This window comes from Quercus robur, chromosome 6, assembly GCF_932294415.1.
Source record: "Quercus robur chromosome 6, dhQueRobu3.1, whole genome shotgun sequence".
Taxonomy (NCBI): domain Eukaryota; kingdom Viridiplantae; phylum Streptophyta; class Magnoliopsida; order Fagales; family Fagaceae; genus Quercus; species Quercus robur.
Genome location: NC_065539.1, coordinates 45,919,205 through 45,938,149, shown reverse-complemented (window position 1 = coordinate 45,938,149; position 18,945 = coordinate 45,919,205). Strand labels below are relative to the sequence as shown.

Below are 18,945 nucleotides of genomic sequence, written 5' to 3'. Positions count from 1 at the left end.
ATGTAACTAACTTAGGGGGAGAGTTAGTTTGATACACATTGATATTGATATATTTTTTGTGTTGTGCATCTTTTGGGTTTCTAACCATTTACGTACATCATGTGTTGATTCTATATTTGATGATGATGTATGTGTTTCACTCTTTATCTCACATGTGTTGTTTCTTTTCTCTCATTATACACATGTTTCTTGTTTATTTAACTTGTTATTATTTTCCACATGGTACCCTGATGTGTTCTGTTTAGTGCCTTTCAGGAAAGACAAGTTAAAGCCAAGTCAAGATTCCGAACCTTCTTCTTGCAGCAACTTCCAAGGTTTAGATCTTTTACACTAGGCTTATTTATTCTGTAATCTTGAGTAGAATGTATTCTAGGACATTCAATGTACTCTTGTGGTTTTGTCACGGATTGCCAAAGGGGGAGATTGTTGGGGACATATTTTTATGCAATTGGCATATCCTTTGACAAAACACACTTTACTTGTATTTTGGTAAATCTAAGTAGGTTCAAGATAATCATTACAAGTGGTTAAATTGAAGACATAAAGACTACTCAAGGACTACTCAAGAAAAGTGCAAATCTACAGGTCTCGATACCTACTCGATAGAATCTCGATCTGTCGAGATTCATTAAAGCTTGACAGATACCTCGATCGATCGAGCTTACGGGTTTTCGGATAATAGCCAGCAATGTTTTTATTCTGAAAGGCTATTTGTTTATGGGTTTGTATAATACTTATTGGACTAGGAAAACTCAAGGTTTTTATAAACCTATTTGGAATAGGAGAGCCCATTAAGCCCCTATTTAAAGGAGGTGGGAAAAAGAAAAAAAAAAAAAAAACCTAGAGAGCTTCATAAGGTTTTCTTTTTCAAACCCTAACCTCCTCCTACAGAAGAAAGAGTTCTTGCTGCGTTTCTTGTATGCCTTTGGGTTCTGTAATCAAGCAAAATCTCTTGCGCCAACATTGAAGATCTTATTGGTGTTTCCATGTGAAGCTGCTGCAAATCAACTACAACAATCAAAGGGTTGCTGTGGAGTTAGTCATGTACTGGGATTCGTGCAAAGGAGTAAGTTGCGTACTGGGATCCGCGCACCAGATTGGTTAGTCACGTACTTGGGAGTCCTGCATCTGAAAGGGGAACTGTCACTACAGAACAAATCCAATTGGGTATTGGGGTAAGGGTTCAACTGTAGGTTGGTAAGGTACTTGGGATTCCTTTACTTGTAACCACTTGTTATGATAATAGTAGAATTTCGGGAGTGGTAACCTGAAAATCACCCGGTGGGGTTTTTACCGTTAGGTTTTCCCCATTTGTAAACAAATCAGCGTATTATTTATTTTCCGCTGCATAATTAGTTTATTGGTGATTTGTTTGTGCTGCCACATTTTTGCATGATAAATTGATTAATTAATAACTTGGCTAATTAATTAATTAATTTCTATCACAAGGGGTCATTTAGTTTCTGGCCTATCACTTAGCCAATGCAAATCTGTGACTATCTGCATGCATATTCCACAACCAATGTCCGCAACAAGAAGCAACTTCATGTGGCTAGAGCATGAGATCACAGAAAAGAGTTGAAAAAACAAGTTTTACGACTTTTGGAAGTGGTGGAGTTATCAATGACCACGTAAGAAACCAATTAATTTGATCTGGGTACATCTAGCAATGAGCCTCAAATAGAGTTAGAGCTCCAATATTGCCCCAAAAAGGCAATTAAGGGCAGAACAGAACGAGAATTTTTTCAGGGAGTCGAAGATTAAAAAAAGAAAGAAAAAAGGATCACTAAATTTTTTCAAATGAACCGTTCTGAAGGAATCTCCTCTAATCCACTAGCAACTTTTTTTTTTTTTTGGTTATATTTGATTTTTCAAATCCATTCCCTCAAGGCCTTCTTCAATTCTTTCATTCATGACTAGTTATATTCTTCCAATTACATTTTGTACAACTCTTCCTCTCCTCATTTTCACTCTTATTCTCCCCCTCTTCTTTTGGACCCAAGCAATATTCTTCCAAGTGACTGGGAAGGCCATGGCATCACTTGGTCTCCAGATTAGATTCAAATCTTTGATCCTAAATTTTTGTCAACATGTTTTGTTTCGATGTATATACTACTTTATTGTTATTATTTTCTTATTTTACATTTTAATAAATTAGTGGGTAATACAATGTTAAGCCCTCGATATACAGGGGCAAATATAATTAGTCAATTTTATTCAGATATTAACGCACTTCTTCTACCCGTTCAATGGGGTGGATCCTGAGGTTACGGCTCTTGCAATCAAATATTTTATATTCTAGATAGTTCATTTTTATTTGAAAATATTTTTCATTATAAATGTTTACTAGTAAATATCAATTTTAATATAAAAACTTATGAAATAAAGATAAATTTGTTAATTGAATCTCAAATAGGATTTTTTGATAAATTTTTACTCACAACATAAAAAATATAGCACAAGATTTTAATGAAATTCTCACATGTCAACAAAAAATTCATAAAAATATATTTATTTAATCACTTATTATATATAATTAAAGATAGTGAAATAATATTAACAAACTTCCACATAACATTTTGTCTTTAATTACATTAAATGGCTCAATATATAAATATATTTGTTATATTAGTTAATTTAGAATTTCAAGTGACTCACTATTATTATGACGGTTGTGATAATGTGTGTATATATATATATATATATATATATAATTTGTAATTAATTTGTGTATAACATCACTTCAAAAAAAATTTCTATAGCCACGTTTTTAAAACGCGGCTATAGCTCATAAAAATGTGGCTATAGGACGATTTGGCCCATACCCACATTTTTTTAAACCACATTTTCAAAAGTGGCCTAAACCCTGTGACTGTATGCTTGAGGGGTCTATGGCCGCACTTTTTCAAATGCGGCTATAGGCTAGGACCAATGGCTGCGTTTAAAACGTGGCTATTGGATCAGACCAATGGCCACGTTTGAAACATGGCTATTGGTGAAAGCTATAGCCGCCTTTAAAATGTGGCTATAGGTGACAACTATAGCCGCATTTTTTAAATGTGGCTGTAGGATATATTTTTAGCAGGGTTTTTAAACGCGGCTATAGCCCTTTTTTTTTTTTTTTTTTTTTTCTTTTTTCATTTTTTTCCTAGGCCAGATGGCTTAAGAAGGACCTCCACACCTGTTTTCTACATAAGATAAAATGCAAGAGAGGAGGGCAATTAACTCATGGTGCACTTTAGATAAAATTTGTGGTGAGGACTATAAAATTTGACATGCCAAGTTTCTTAATTCAAGTTTCTTGATTAGTATCTAGTCCATCCTACATGGCAGATGTTATTTTTATAAAATTTACGCCTTTTGTATTTTTTTTATTTTTTATTTTTTTTTTATAATGATTAATTTGAAATCTTCCTTTTCATAAAATTAATTCTGTTAGGTTCTAAAGTTTAGGACTTTGTGTATTTAGAACTCTAATTTGTATTGTTGGTAAACCATGATCAAAACAATGTGTTTAGAAGTGTTTAAAGCTAGCTCAAAGTTGTATGTCAATGTAAAGTTGGAATCGAGTGTAAAGCAGGAAGCACTGTGGCTTTCGGCCTGGCTCGATTGATCGAAGCTTAGGCTCGACCGGTCGAAGCTCGGGCAGATCGCTTTTCTGAAGAATTTTCCAACTCAGCCCTACTTGTTTTAAAAAGTTTTTAGGGTTTCTTATTTGTCCTAAGTATAAAAGGCAAACCCTAGCCACGTTTTAGTGTTGCACATATTGTGGTTTGTGTAAATCTCTTGTGAGATCTAGAGGAGCTTTCCTTTACACAAACTTAGAGTTTCGGTAGTGGTGACAAGAAAATCACCCTGTGGGGTTTTTGCCGTTAGGTTTTCCCCATTCGTAAACAAATCATCGTGTTATTTATTTTTCTGTTGCATTATTAGTTTATTGGAGATTTGTTTGTGCTACCACGTTTTTGCATGATAAATTGATTAATTAATAACTTGGCTAATTAATTAATTAATTTCTATCACAAGGGGTCATTCAGTTTGTGGCCTATCATTTTTTTGTTTTTGTTTTTTGTTTTTAAATATTTTTTTTCAGGCCACAAACCCGCCTTGTCTAGCCGGGTTAGATTTGGGCAAAATCCGCGGCCATATAAAAGAAAAGGATGGAATCGAAGCCTATACCGTGGCCCAAGCAAGAAAAAAAATCGTATTTTCTCATATTCAAATTTGAGTAGCAAGCACAATTTTCTGATGGAGGAGTCACTGATTAGCAAAAACTTGAACAAATAATCGCTAAAAAAAGAAAAAAAAATCCAAAAAATAGAGAAGAAAATTAATGCATGTGTTGAAAATAGAAAGTATAAGTGGTGTTTGGAGAAAAGGAAAATGTGAGAGAAAAGAATGGTGGAGGGCCGGTGGTGAGATCGAGCGATGGTTGGCAGTGACAGAGCTTGAGGGTGAGTGAGATTGAGCTACAGTGGGAGAGGAAAGTGAGGGAAATTGGATGGGGTGATTGAGTGAAATGTGAGGGTAAGGGTAGGGTTTATAAGTTTATATATATAGATATATATATAGATATATATATATATATATAAATGGTTTTTTGGTAATTTTAGTTTTAATCGGGTCAGGGTTGGGTTCGGGTCCGAGTTCAGGGTGGGTTTCATAAAAACCTGGACCTGTTTCGGGTTTTATTTTAAAAATTCAAACCCGACCCTATTGTTTTACGAGTCGGAAAAAACCCATCCCCTTAGGGTCGAGTTGGGCCTGATACCCACAGGTCGGGTACTTTTTGCCATACGTAACCGGAAACCCCATAGACGATGTGTCTCATCTGAAGACAGGGACATGGTCCACGCCTCAACTCTACCATTGTTTTGTTATGTTTACTTCTAGATGCTCCAGTACAACTGCAATATGGAGTTGGAAATGTGGCTGCTAGTGCAACAACCAATAGCGCCAGAATATTTTTAATTCCCCCGAATCCTCACAAGTTCTTCTCCAAATACTATTGAGTAAGTGCAATCTAGTGGTTAACACTCCCCATTCCAGCTGTAACGCCATTCTTCCTTCTGTGGAAAGCTTGGCCTCGCCCTTACAGTACGTCGGAAACACTGTTCTTGGGAGAGTTTTTTCTAATTGGTACTCAAGCAAGTGAAGGAGGAATGCAAGTTTCCTCACTGAACCCTGATTTTTCTAAGATTTTGATCTAGAAAGCAATGCAGTCAGGATCCATGTTATTAAGAAAGACAGTCTCTAGGAACATTGACTTGGGTAGCCTATAAGAGTTGGGACGTTTGTAGCAAGCAAAGTCTAATAAATAAATGGGGACTTCTCTTTTGCATAAAAGATATAGGACAACTAGTCCTGAAACTACTACCATCACAAAATGGTGCAAGGTGTTCTAGATAATTAGATCATGGAGGCCAGGAATGATAAGTCTTAGGGTCATTGTTGCCATGGATGGAGGTATAGATTTGTTTTTGTTCTTGACAAAATTGAATTAATTTAAGTTTGTTTGGCATGCATTGCGTTGCACTGATTGGCATATGGGTTTTGAGGTTGAGGAGGTATGGGGTATGAATATTGGAGATAGAGCATGACACATGAGGAGAAAGAAAATGGCTTGTGGATAATTGAAAGAGAGGAATATGTATAGGGCATTGAATAGCTGAGTTTATATATCTTTATGGTTTTGTAAATATGTGGGCAAAAGTATATATATGCTTATGGGCTGAATTTGGAATCATGTTGTAGCGAAATGGTCCCCTAATTTAATTATTTTCATCAGGGCCTGGAGCGAGCACTTCCAGAAATTCTCAAAGGCTCGAGCCAAATTAAGGCCTAAAAGGTAGGGGTTGGTTTATTTTGGGGCATTTTCAATCTAAACCATCCTCGTTCCATTAAAAAATTGCCAATCCCAACCAATCAATTATCATGGAAATAACCGGACCAAACCAACCCATAGGTGAGATTGGTTTGAGCTAAACTTCCTATGTTTTCCAAAAAAAAAAATTCCCATAAATTTTTTTTTAATTTTTTATTTTCAAAATTCTCAGGTGCGTCAAACTAATAATAAGTAACAAGTTTTCATCCAAATTTCTAATTCATCAAACTAGCATAATAGAAATTACAAGTACTTACTTTTTTCTTCCTCTATCGTCATCCATGAACTTTTTGTATGTCATTCATGGAGGGCAATTGCCAACCCTACAAAACGTCTATGGGAACCCATATGTCCACATCCCTAGGAACCTTATGTTACATCATTCTTCTTTGATCTAGCATAATATGTAATATTATTTTTGTAAAGTTGTGATTTCCAACTAACTTGTGTTGGCTTTAATTCCGTGCCAAATTTAATTGTAATTTCTACAATCATTTTCCCTATATGTAGGTGGGTTTATTTGTAAGGGATAAACGTGAGAGATCAGTGAAGAATCAAGGTTCAAAAGATAAATTAGTACAATTCGCGACTAGTTCGCGAGTAGCTCACAAGAAGCAAATCGTGAAAAGGCCAAGTGTGAAGCACATGACTGGAAACTGAAGAGTCATGACAGGCTGTCAAATTCACGAGTGTTTCGCAAGAAGGGCCATCCCGCAAAGTTCCCAAGAAACATTTTGTTCGGCAAAAAGTTAAGTTGCTTTACCAAATTCTTTACCCACACTATAAATACCCACATTATCCACAGATTGTAATGAGTTATTTTTAGAGAGAAAACCCTAGCAAATACACTTGAGAGTTAGAGATTGTTGTGCCCACAATTATCTGCACATTTTCTTGTTGTTTTCCTCAACTTCTACCTCTCCATCTCTAGATCCTTGAGAGGTTGTTAGCCCAAACACATACCACACCCATTCTGAGTGTTAAGTGAGATTTTGGTGTTGCTAGGAAGTATTAGAGGGAGCAATTTAGTGGTCAATGCAATCGGGCTGAATTGTAAGATCTGGAAAGCTAGAGAAGACAAGACTCCGAGAAGTTCGTTGGTTGCAGAAGCTTGATGGGCTCAAGTACATGGGGAAGACTAGGCTTGGAGGGTCTTTTGTTATTCGTGTGCTCAACTTTATTCTCTAATGGATCGGTTTCAACTAGGAAGGTCGCGGAGAGGTTTTTCGTCGAGTTCTTCGGTTTCGTCTTCGTTAACACGTCTTGGCGTTATCTTGTTTTTGCATCTCTCTTCCCTACTCTTTAAGCTTTCTTTTTATTGTTGAATATGGCTTAGGGTAGTGTTATCGTTTCATTGCACTTATTTACTCTTGTTCCGTAATTAGTTTAAGTTAGAGTAAAAGTAATCTAGCCATATTTTTTATTTGGGGGTCTGGATAGGCTCTTGTGTTTTAGCATAAATCTAAACTTTCAATTTTGTTGGGTATTTTTTTGAAGATAATTTGGATGGGCTTTTGTGGGCATGCCTTGTGTGATAAATACTGTGTAGACTCTAAGAACACGCATCTTGTTCCTACTCCAACTATGAATGGCACTTCAATAATCTTGCCATATCATTAATTAGTTCTAATATCACTAGTTGGGGGGAGAAGACTTTGAGAATAGTCTAGTTGAAACCTTAATGTAACATATAGGATACTACTTAACCGAAAAATTATTATCTCCCCAAAAAATTTCACATAAATTATGAAAGTCTTAGATCGTGTGGATTGGATTGAATGAGTTTGTGTTGTGTCAGCATATGCAATATTGATCAAAGAAAAAAAAAATGCTCAAAGTTTGCTTAAATGATCGCAATCTGGATTCATATGTGGCTAAAAATTTTAAAGTATCAATGCTCAAAGTCACTTCTAGCTGTAATTCTTTTGCTGGGGTCCAAAGTAATAAAGAATTATGTATGTAATTCAACAAAGTAGTAAATAAATTGGTTTGGGTAATGAAATATTCATTATTATATATGTTGTGAGATTAAGTGTGAAATTGAATATGTTTGTATATGGACCGTAATAAATGATGTACATATAAAGATGGATTGGGAATTAGTGTAAAAATTATAAATGTGTTTACTTTGTTAAATATTAAATAATACTCTCAGGATCATGCGAACGAGTGCCCCTAGTGCGTTGGTTAATAATCTATTTTAAGAAAGTTTTGACACCACTTTTTGTAGGAAATGAAAAAAGTTCTCAAAATATTAATTGTTCTTTTTTTCCCCACAAAAACTTTCTTTAAATGGATTATTAACCAATACTCTAAGGGCATTCGTTAGCATTTCCCATTCTCTTAACTTATCAAGATTACAAGTGTTTCCTCGGATTATATCTGGTTTACTTGTTAAATACTGCTCCTTGCCTATTCCGCAAGGCCATAACAGCATATAAGCGGTTTTACTTATTTACACTGTGAGTAAATTTTTATATATATTTTTTTAAGTTCAACAAATTCAAAATGAACATGTCCACACTAGCATTGATCTCTTCATGCAGTAGTATTTCTTAGTGTTGGGGACTTATTTTTATGTAATTGGTATATCTTTTGACAAAACGCACTTTACTTGTATTTTGGTAAATCTAAGTAGGTTCAAGATGATCACTACAAGTGGTTAAATTGAAGACATGAAGACTACTCAAGAACTGCTCAAGAAAAGTGCAAATCTACAGGTCTCGATACTTGCTCGATAGAATCTCGATCTGTCGAGATTCATTAAAGCTCGATAGACACCTCGATCGATCGAGCTTACAGGTTTTCAGATAATAGCCAGCAATGTTTTTATTCTGAAAGGCTATTTGTTTATGGGTTTGTATAATCCTTATTGGACTAGGAAAACTCAAGGTTTGTATAAACCTATTCGGAATAGGAGAGCCCATTAAGCCCCTATTTAAAGGAGGTGGGAAAAAGAAAAAATAAAACCTAGAGAGCTTCATAAGGAGGTGGGAAGAAAGAGTTCTTGCTGTGTTTCTTGTATGCCTTTGGGTTCTGTAACCAAGCAAAATCTCTTGCACCAACATTGAAGATCTTATTGGTGTTTCCATTTGAAACTGCTGCATATCAAATACAACAATCAAAGGGTTGCTGTGGAGTTAGTCACGAACTGGGATTCGTGCAAAGGAGTAAGTCGCGTACTGGGATCCGCACATCAAATTGGTTAGTCACGTACTTGGGAGTCGTGCATCTGAAAGGGGATCTGTCATTATAGAGAAAGTCCAATTGGGTATTGGGGTAAGGGTTCAACTGTAGGTTGATAAAGTACTTGGGATTCCTTTACTTGTAACCGCTTGTTGTGATAATAGTGGAGTTTCGAGAGTGGTGACCTGAAAATCACCCGGTAGGGTTTTTGCCGTTAGGTTTTCCCTATTCGTAAACAAATCACCGAGTTATTTATTTTCCACTGCATAATTAGTTTATTGGTGATTTGGTTGTACTACCACGTTTTTGCATGATAAATTGATTAATTAATAACTTGGCTAATTAATTAATTAATTTCTATCACAAGGGGTCATTCAGTTTGTGGCATATCAAGTGGTATCAGAGCGGGCACACTTTGATTAGAGTTAATCTTTGCTGTGCGATCCATTGACCCCTGTTGTCATGGAAACTCTTGATTGTTTTGATTTGCATGATCTTATGTTCAATGATGATGATGATATTCAAGATGCCTATTGCAATCTTTATAATTTTTGTATGAAATCGCTTGAATATTCTGCAAAATTAAAGGCTAAATTTAAAAAGGTCAAGCTTGAAAAAGATGATTTGATTGCAAAATTGGATGAATCCAAAAATTTGAATGAGAATTTTAAAAATCAAATTTCATCTCAGGTGGACAAAATTAAAAGTTTGGAAAAGCAACTAGTTGAATCGAAAATTGAAGTTGAAAAATTAACTAGTGCCAAACTTCTTGTTGAGCCTAACTCAAAAGAAAAGGATTTTTATATTCCTCCATTTAAAAGGAATAATGAAGAGTTGAAGGCTAATATTGCTAGGATAGACGAAGGTAAAAATTCTGATGTTAACGTGGAAGTTTCTAAACCTATGTCTAAAACTCCTCCTAAGAAGAATAAAAATTCTAAAATTTTCCCCACTTGTCATCATTGTCATATTGATGGTCATATTAGGCCAAATTGTCCTAAGTTAAGGTCTCTGTCAACCTCCAAGGTTATACCTCCTTCTAGGAAACCAAGTAAGTCTAAAACTACTCATGTTTGTCACCATTGTGGTGCTTCAGGTCACACTCGTCCTAATTGTTTCAAATTGTTTCCTCATAAGCGAGTGTTAAATAGGTCTCATCCTTTGTCTAAAGGCTCTGTACCTATTCTTGGTGAGTTATTAAAAGCTTTGAAATCTTTAACTCAATTTCAGGGGAATTCTAATTCCTCTATGTCCTATAGTAGTCATAATAGGACATGTGCCTTTTCATCTTCACGACCAAAGACTCGTGATGTGTGGGTGATAAAGGATCCTAAGACTTAATTGTCTTTTCTGTTTGTCTTCTACTTTAATTCTTTCTATCTAAAGTAGGACTCTCTTTGCTTGATTTCTTATTTGCTTTTGGAATCATGCTTTCATGCATCTGCACCCTTCTATCATGTCTTCATGCATATGCATATTTCTTTCATGCTTTCAGGTTGTTTAACATGTTTTTGTTTGGTTATTTTTCATTTATTTTTGCTTGTTTTTTTACTTTAAAAAAAAAATTGAAAATACAAAAACATTGTGTGTTTTGTGTACATTGGTACTTGTGTACCTTGGATGGCCATTGAAATAAAGTCTTCTAAACTTTGTATCATTTGTAGCTTAGATGAGCATCTCTATGCACTACTAAGCAAGTGAGCTTTGTGACTCGTGCTTGTGATGAGTAAGATTAAGTTGTCTCTTATACTTAACACTCATATCACTCTTTTTGACGGGAAGGACTAGAAAATCCTAAAAGAAAGGCATTAATAACCATCTCACCACTGTTGCCCGCCAATCTTAATATGACACCGGTTTGCTTCGGCATAGCAAAAGTGCAGTGTCAATGACATTTGTGTGCTTAGGCATAGCAAAATTGGAATGTCAAATATCATTGGGTATTTCTTTTCTCTCTCTAATACGCTCTTGCATGATATGTTTAAAAGAAAAATATGCAAAGAAAAAATCAAAAGCAAAAAGATCAAAAATGCTTTAAAAATGATTGCAGGCATGTATTCTAGGAGATGTGGGAGTTATAGGATGTACCTCAAAGGTGATAGTCCCCATCAAGCAGTTATGATTGTGTGTGAGTTAAAGATTTTCTCATATCTCAAATCGTCATAACACGCATATGCAATCTTGCAATATTTTTCACACACAACACGCAATATTCTTTGCTATTCTTGATACATGTGCAGATATAATGTGATTTGGCCATCACGAGGTTTTACATGTGTTAATGTATGCTCATTAAACTGTCTTGACTTGTTTTTGAAATATAAAATTGGTTAGACTTGTTTAGTGTGTGTGTGTGTGTTTCTTTTTGAGGATCCATGTGCTTAAAATTTTTATTGAGAGATGATTTTGAGAGCTTAATATGTTGATTGGATCATTGGTTGAGTTGCATGTTGGATTGCATTCATGTCTGTGTTTTTCACTTCTCGAAAAACAGTTTTTAAAAAAGCTGGCTCGACAGCTCCTCGATACCTAGCTATCTGTCGAGCTTCTAAGCTTTTTCTCATCGCAATCTCAATAGCTTCTTGACACTTGGTGGATCGATCGAGAAAGCTCCTGTCTCTGCGATAGCTTCTCGATACCTAGTGGATCGATCGAGATCCTTTTAGCCTTTTGTTGATTTGTCCCTCGACAATTGCATCTGTCGACATCTATTATGCTCGACACCTATCTCGCCACCTCTCGATCGATTGAGATTCCCTTGCATGCATTTCATTTTTCTTTGTTTTGCATTTTTTTTTCCTTTCTGTCCATAGCATCTTGTTTTTCTTTTTCTCGTAGGTCCATGGTTCCTTGTTCTCCTCGTTCCCTCTCTGTCAGTTTTCTGTTTGTCTCCGTCATGTCCTTTGGCTTTTTATGCCCTTTGACAATCGTGTCCAAAAGGGGGAGAAATTTGAGAACTGAATGTCTTTCCTCAGGGGGAGTAATAAATTTAGGGGGAGAACTTCATGTTAAAGGGAAGAATGTTTTTTATGTAACTAACTTAGGGGGAGACTTAGTTTGATACACATTGATATTGATATATTTTTTGTGTTGTGTATCTTTTGGTTTTCTAACCATTTACGTACATCATGTGTTGATTCTATATTTGATGATGATGAATATGTTTCACTCTTTATCTCACATGTGTTGTTTCTTTTCTCTCATTATACACATGTTTCTTGTTTATTTAACTTGTCATTATTTTCCACATGGTACCTTGATGTGTTCTGTTTAGTGCCTTTCAGGAAAGACAAGTTAAAGCCAAGTCAAGATTCCGAACCTTCTTCTTGCAGCAACTTCCAAGGTTTACATCTTTTACACTAGGCTTATTTATTCTGTAATCTTGAGTAGAATGTATTCTAGGACATTCAATGTACTCTTGTGGTTTTGTCACGGATTGTCAAGGGGGGAGATTGTTGGGGACATATTTTTATGCAATTGGCATATCCTTTGACAAAACGCACTTTTCTTGTATTTTGGAAAATCTAAGTTGGTTCAAGATAATCATTACAAGTGGTTAAATTGAAGACATAAAGACTACTCAAGGACTACTCAAGAAAAGTGCAAATCTGCAAGTCTCGATACCTACTCGATAGAATCTCGATCTGTCGAGATTCATTAAAGCTTGACAGATACCTCGATCGATCGAGCTTACGGGTTTTCAGATAATAGCCAGAAATGTTTTTATTCTGAAAGGCTATTTGTTTATAGGTTTGTATAATACTTATTGGACTAGGAAAACTCAAGGTTTGTATAAACTTATTTGGAGTACGAGAGCCCATTAAGCCCCTATTTAAAGGAGGTGGGAAAAAGAAAAAGAAAAAAACCTAGAGAGCTTCCTAAGGTTTTCTTTTTCAAACCCTAACCTCCTCCTACAGAAGAAAGAGTTCTTACTGCGTTTCTTGTATGCCTTTGGGTTCTGTAACCAAGCAAAATCTCTTGCGCCAACATTGAAGATCTTATTGGTGTTTCCATGTGAAGCTGCTGCAAATCAACTACAACAATCAAAGGGTTGCTGTGGAGTTAGTCATGTACTGGGATTCGTGCAAAGGAGTAAGTTGCGTACTGGGATCCGCGCACTAGAATGGTTAGTCAAGTACTTGGGAGTCATGCATCTGAAAGGGGAACTGTCACTACAGAACAAGTCCAATTGGGTATTGGGGTAAGGGTTCAACTGTAGGTTGGTAAGGTACTTGGGATTCCTTTACTTGTAACCGCTTGTTGTGATAATAGTGGAGTTTCGGGAGTGGTGACCTGAAAATCACCTGGTGGGTTTTTTGCCGTTAGGTTTTCCCCATTCGTAAACAAATCACCGAGTTATTTATTTTCCACTGCATAATTAGTTTATTGGTGATTTGTTTGTACTATCACGTTTTTGCAGGATAAATTGATTAATTAATAACTTGGCTAATTAATTAATTAATTTCTATCACAAGGGGTCATTCAGTTTGTGGCCTATCAAGTGGTATCAGAGCAGGCACACTTTGATTAGGGTTAATCTTTGTTGTGTGATCCATTGACCCCTGTTGTCATGGAAACTCTTGATTGTTTTGATTTGCATGATCTTATGTTCAATGATGATGATGATATTCAAGATGCCTATTGCAATCTTTATAATTTTTGTATGAAATCGCTTGAATATTCTGCAAAATTAAAAGCTAAATTTAAAAAGGTCAAGCTTGACAAAAATGATTTGATTGCAAAATTGGATGAATCCAAAAATTTGAATGAAAATTTTAAAAATCAAATTTCATCTCAGGTGGACAAAATTAAAAGTTTGGAAGAGCAACTAGTTGAATCGAAAATTGAAGTTGAAAAATTAACTAGTGCCAAACTTCTTGTTGAGCCTAACTCAAAAGAAAAGGATTTTTATATTCCTCCATTTAAAAGGAATAATGAAGAGTTGAAGGCTAATATTGTTAGGATAGACAAAGGTAAAAATTCTGATGTTAACGTGGAAGTTTCTAAACCTATGTCTAAAACTCCTCCTAAGAAGAATAAAAATTCTGAATTTTTCCCCACTTGTCATCATTGTCATATTGTTGGTCATATTAGGCCAAATTGTCCTAAGTTAAGGTCTCTGTCAACCTCCAAGGTTAGACCTCCTTCGAGGAAACCGAGTAAGTCTAAAACTACTCATGTTTGTCACCATTGTGGTGCTTCAGGTCACACTCATCCTAATTGTTTCAAATTGTTTCCTCATAAGCTAGTGTTAAATAGGTCTCATCCTTTGTCTAAAGGCTCTGTACCTATTCTTGGTGAGATATTAAAATCTTTGAACTCTTTAACTCAATTTCAGGGGAATTCTAATTCCTCTATATCCTATAGTAGTCATACTAGGACATGTGCCTTTTCATCTTCATGGCCAAAGACTCGTGCTGTGTGGGTGATAAAGGATCTTAAGACTTAGTTGTCTTTTCTGTTTGTCCTCTACTTTAATTCTTTCTATCTAAAGTAGGACTCTCTTTGCTTGATTTCTTATCTGTTTTTGGAATCATGCTTTCACGCATCTGCACCCTTCTGTCATGTCTTCATGCATATGCATATTTCTTTCATGCTTTCAGGTTGTTTAACATGTTTTTGTTTGGTTATTTTTCAGTTATTTTTGCTTGTGTTTTTTAAAAAAAAAAAAAAAAATTGAAAATACAAAAACATTGTGTGTTTTGTGTACATTGGTACTTGTGTACCTTGGATGGCCATTGAAACAAAGACTTCTAAACTTTGTATCATTTGTTGCTTAAATGAGTATCTCTACGCACAACTAAGCAAGTGAGTTTTGTGACTCGTGTTTGTGATGAGTACGATTAAGTTGTCTCTTATACTTAACACTCATATCACTCTTTTTGACGGGAAGGACTAGAAAATCCTAAAAGAAAGGCATTAATAACCATCTCACCACTGTTACCCGTCAATCATAATATGACACTTGTATGCTTCGGCATAGCAAAAGTGCAGTGTCAACGACATTTGTGTGCTTAGGCATACCAAAATTGGAAAGTCAAATATCATTGGGTATTTCTTTTCTCTCTCTAATACGCTCATGCATGATATGTTTAAAAGAAAAATATGCAAAGAAAAAATCAACAGTAAAAAGATCAAAAATTCTTTAAAAATGATTGCAGGCATGTATTCTAGGAGATGTGGGAGTTATAGGATGTACCTCAAAGGTGATAGTCCCCATCAAGCAGTTATGATTATGTGTGAGTTAAAGATTTTCTCATCTCTCAAATCGTCGTAACACGCATACACTTATGCAATCTTGCAATATTTTTCACACACAACACGCAATATTCTTTGTTATTCTTGATACATGTGCAGATACAATGTGATTTGGCCATCACGAGGTTTTACATGTGTTAATGTATGCTCACTAAACTGTCTTGACTTGTTTATGAAATATAAAATTGGTTAGACTTGTTTAGTGTGTGGGTGTGTGTTTCTTTTTGAGGATCCATGTGCTTAAAATTTTTATTGAGAGATGATTTTGAGAGCTTAATATGTTGATTGGATCATTGGTTGAGTTGCATGTTGGATTGCATTCATGTCTGTATTTTTCACTTCTCGAAAAACTGTTTTTGAAAAAGCTGGCTCAACAGCTCCTCGATACCTAGCTATCTGTCAAGCTTCTAAGCTTTTTCTTATCGCAATCTCAACAGCTTCTTGACACCTGGTGGATCGATCGAGAAAGCTCTTGTCTCCTCGATAGCTTCTCGATACCTAGTGGATCGATCGAGATCGTTTTAGCCTTTTGTTGATTTGTCCCTCGACAGATCCTCGACAGTTGCATCTGTCGACATCTATTATGCTCGACATCTGTCTCGCCACCTCTTGATCGATTGAGATTCCCTTGCATGCATTTTATTTTTCTTTGTTTTGCATTTTTTTTCCCTTTGTGTCCATAGCATCTTGTTTTTTTTTTTCTTGTAGGTCTATGGTTCCTTGTTCTCCTCGTTCCCTCTCTGTCAGTTTTCTGTTTGTCTCCGTCATGTCCTTTGGCTTTTCATGCCCTTTGACAATCGTGTCAAAAAGGGGGAGAAATTTAAGAACTGAATGTCTTTCCTCAGGGGGAGTAATAAATTTAGGGGGAGAACTTCATGTTAAAGGGAAGAATGTTTTTGGTGTAACTAACTTAGGGGGAGAGTTAGTTTGATACACATTGATATTGATATATTTTTTGTGTTGTGTATCTTTTGGTTTTCTAACCATTTACGCACATCATGTGTTGATTCTATATTTGATGATGATGTATGTGTTTCACTCTTTATCTCACATGTGTTGTTTCTTTTCTCTCATTATACACATGTTCCTTATTTATTTAACTTGTCATTATTTTCCACATGGTACCTTGATGTGTTCTGTTTAGTGCCTTTCAGGAAAGACAAGTTAAAGCCAAGTCAAGATTCCGAACCTTCTTCTTGCAGCAACTTCCAAGGTTTAGATCTTTTCCACTAGGCTTATTTATTCTATAATCTTGAGTAGAATGTATTCTAGGACATTCAATGTACTCTTGTGGTTTTGTCACGGATTGCTAAAGGGGGAGATTGTTGGGGACATATTTTTATGCAATTGGCATATCCTTTGACAAAACGCACTTTTCTTGTATTTTGGTAAATCTAAGTAGGTTCAAGATAATCATTACAAGTGGTTAAATTGAAGACATAAAGACTACTCAAGGACTACTCAAGAAAAGTGAAAATTTGCAGGTCTCGATACCTGCTCGATAGAATCTCAATCTGTCGAGATTCATTAAAGTTTGACAGATACCTCGATCGATCGGGCATACGGGTTTTCAGATAATAGCCAGCAATGTTTTTACTCTGAAAGGCTATTTGTTTATGGGTTTGTATAATACTTATTAGACTAGGAAAACTCAAGGTTTGTATAAACCTATTTGGAATAGGAGAGCCCATTAAGCCCCTATTTAAAGGAGGTGGGAAAAAGAAAAAAAAAAAAAAACCTAGAGAGCTTCATAAGGTTTTCTTTTTCAAACCCTAACCTCCACCTGCAGAAGAAAGAGTTCTTGCTGCGTTTCTTGTATGCCTTTGGGTTTTGTAACCAAGCAAAATCTCTTGCACCAACATTGAAGATCTTATTGGTGTTTCCATGTGAAGCTGCTGGAAATCAACTACAACAATCAAAGGGTTGCTGTGGAGTTAGTCATGTACTGGGATTCGTGCAAAGGAGTAAGTTGCGTACTGGGATCCGCGCACCAGATTGGTTAGTCACGTACTTGGGAGTCGTGCATCTGAAAGGGGAACTGTCACTACAGAACAAGTCCAATTGGATATTGGGGTAAGGGTTCAACTGTAGGTTGGTAAGGTACTTGGGATTCCTTTACTTGTAACCGCTTGTTGTGATAATAGTAGAGTTTCAGGAGTGGTAACCTGAAAATCACCCGGTGGGGTTTTTACCGTTAGGTTTTCCCCATTTGTAAACAAATCACCGTTTTATTTATTTTCCGCTGCATAATTTGTTTATTGGTGATTTGTTTGCGCTACCACATTTTTGCATGATAAATTGATTAATTAATAACTTGGCTAATGAATTAATTAATTTCTACCACAAGGGGTCATTCAGTTTGTGGCCTATCACTTAGCCAATGCAAATCTGTGACTGTCTGCATGCATATTCCACAACGAATGTCCGCAACAAGAAGCAACTTCATGTGGCTAGAGCATGAGATCACAGAAAAGAGTTGAAAAAACAAGTTTTACGACTTTTGGAAGTGGTGGAGTTATCAATGACCACGTAAGAAACCAATTAATTTGATCTGGGTACATCTAGCAATGAGCCTCAAATACAGTTAGAGCTCCAATATTGCCCCAAAAAGGCAATTAAGGGCAGAACAAAACGAGAATTTTTTCAGGGAGTCTAAGATTAAAAAAAGAAAGAAAAAAGGATCACTAAATTTTTTCAAACGAACCGTTCTGAAGGAATCTCCTCTAATCCACTAGCAGCTTTTTTTTTTTTGTTATATTTGATTTTTCAAATCCATTCCCTCAAGGCCTTCTTCAATTCTTTCATTCATGACTTGTTATATTCTTCCAATTACATTTTGTACAACTCTTCCTCTCCTCATTTTCACTCTTATTCTCCCCCTCTTCTTTTGGATCCAAGCAATATTTTTCCAACAGTTCTTTCTATTCCATCTTATTTTTCATATTAATTTTTCATGGAAAATGTTTGGCTCCAAAGATATTAATTTGGAGCTATTTTGCTCTAACTTATTATATGACGGTTAAAGAGACCATTCATGTGTAGTTTTTGTCATATGCTCTTTTAATATATTACGTGGCTTGTTTAAGTAATACACATAGATAGTCTTATAAATTGTCACATAATAAGTTGAAAAAGGTAACTCCAATCAAGTTTGGAACTAAACTTTTCCCATTTTTCATTACTCTTTTTTGTCCCATTTATATGTCATAAACTCCATTTCTTTAACATTTTAATTGTTTTGGTAGTTTTTTTTTTCATTGTTTCTAATATTTCATTATTGATCTAATTGTTCCATCACATTTTCTATAAATTTTCTTTTCATTCATCTCATTATGATATGATAACATAAATAGCAACTGTTGGAAATGTCCGATATAAATTTGATAGAATCCAAAAACCAAAAAAATTGATTCAAGAGTAGTATTTTCATTTTGACTCTATCAAAACTTGCAACATTATGTTTTACTCACCCAAACTACAAAAAGAGAAAGAGATCATTTTTATATTATAATCTATTCCTCCTTCTTTTCACTGCATCAACACCAAAACATACATACATAATTAGCCTTCACTTTCTTAATTTTTCCAAATTCTTATTCTAATAGTTGAAATTGGTA

The 18,945-nt window shown here is 35.4% G+C and overlaps 1 protein-coding gene across 29 annotated transcripts in view; it reads left to right on the top strand.

The window, feature by feature from the left end:
* The window catches only part of LOC126689032 (phylloplanin-like), a 136,321-nt gene that overhangs the window by 51,803 nt on the left and 65,573 nt on the right, over positions 1–18,945 (top strand). The gene's annotated exons all lie outside the window — the stretch shown is intronic.